Source organism: Plasmopara halstedii (genome assembly GCF_900000015.1).
Source record: "Plasmopara halstedii genome assembly, contig: Scaffold_3060, whole genome shotgun sequence".
In the NCBI taxonomy this organism is placed as follows: Eukaryota; Oomycota; class Peronosporomycetes; order Peronosporales; family Peronosporaceae; genus Plasmopara; species Plasmopara halstedii.
This window is the reverse complement of record NW_020189964.1, coordinates 1,266,599-1,267,412: the sequence shown is the minus strand read 5'-3', so window position 1 is coordinate 1,267,412 and position 814 is coordinate 1,266,599.

Sequence of the window (814 nt, the reverse complement as noted above, 5' to 3'; positions counted from 1 at the left end):
CCGCAACCGTTAATGCACTCAATTGTTCGTGACGTTGCTAAGAGCTAGGATATCAAGTCACATACGTTTGTGCCGCTTCCAGACATGCTACAGCGCTACTGATTAAACCATACACATTCGTTTGACGCGTCAGCAACAGTAACGGTCTCAAACGTTCGTCACGTTGCCAGGAGCTAAGATATAAAGTCATAGACGTTTGTGCTATTTCCAGACATGCTAAAGCGCTTCTGATTGAACCATACGCATTTGTTTGACGCGTCGGCGACGTTAATGCACTCAACCGTTCGTCACGTTGCCAGTAGCTAAGACATCAAGTCATATACGTTTGTGCCGCTTCCAGGCATTCTACAGCGCTACTGATCATACCAGACCCATTTGTTTGACGCGTCAGCGACGTTAATGCACTGAAACGTTCGTCACGTTGCCAGAAACTAAGATATCAAGTCACATACGTTTGTGCCGCTTCCAGATATGCTAAAGCGCTTCTGAAAAAACCAGACGCATTTGTTTGACGTATCCGCAACCGATAATGCACTCAAACGTTCGTCAAGTTGCCAGGAGCTAGGATATTAAGTCACATGCGCTTGTGACGCTTCCAGACATGCTACAGCTTTCCTGATTTCACCATACACATTCGTTTGACGCGGAGTCAACAGTTAACGCACTCAAAAGTTCTCACGTTGTTAGTTGCTAAGATATCAAGTCACATACGTTTGTGCCGCTTCCAGACATGCTACAGCGCTACTAAATAAACCATACACATTCGTTTGACGCAGACGCAACAGTTAACGCACTCAAACGTTGGTCACGTTGA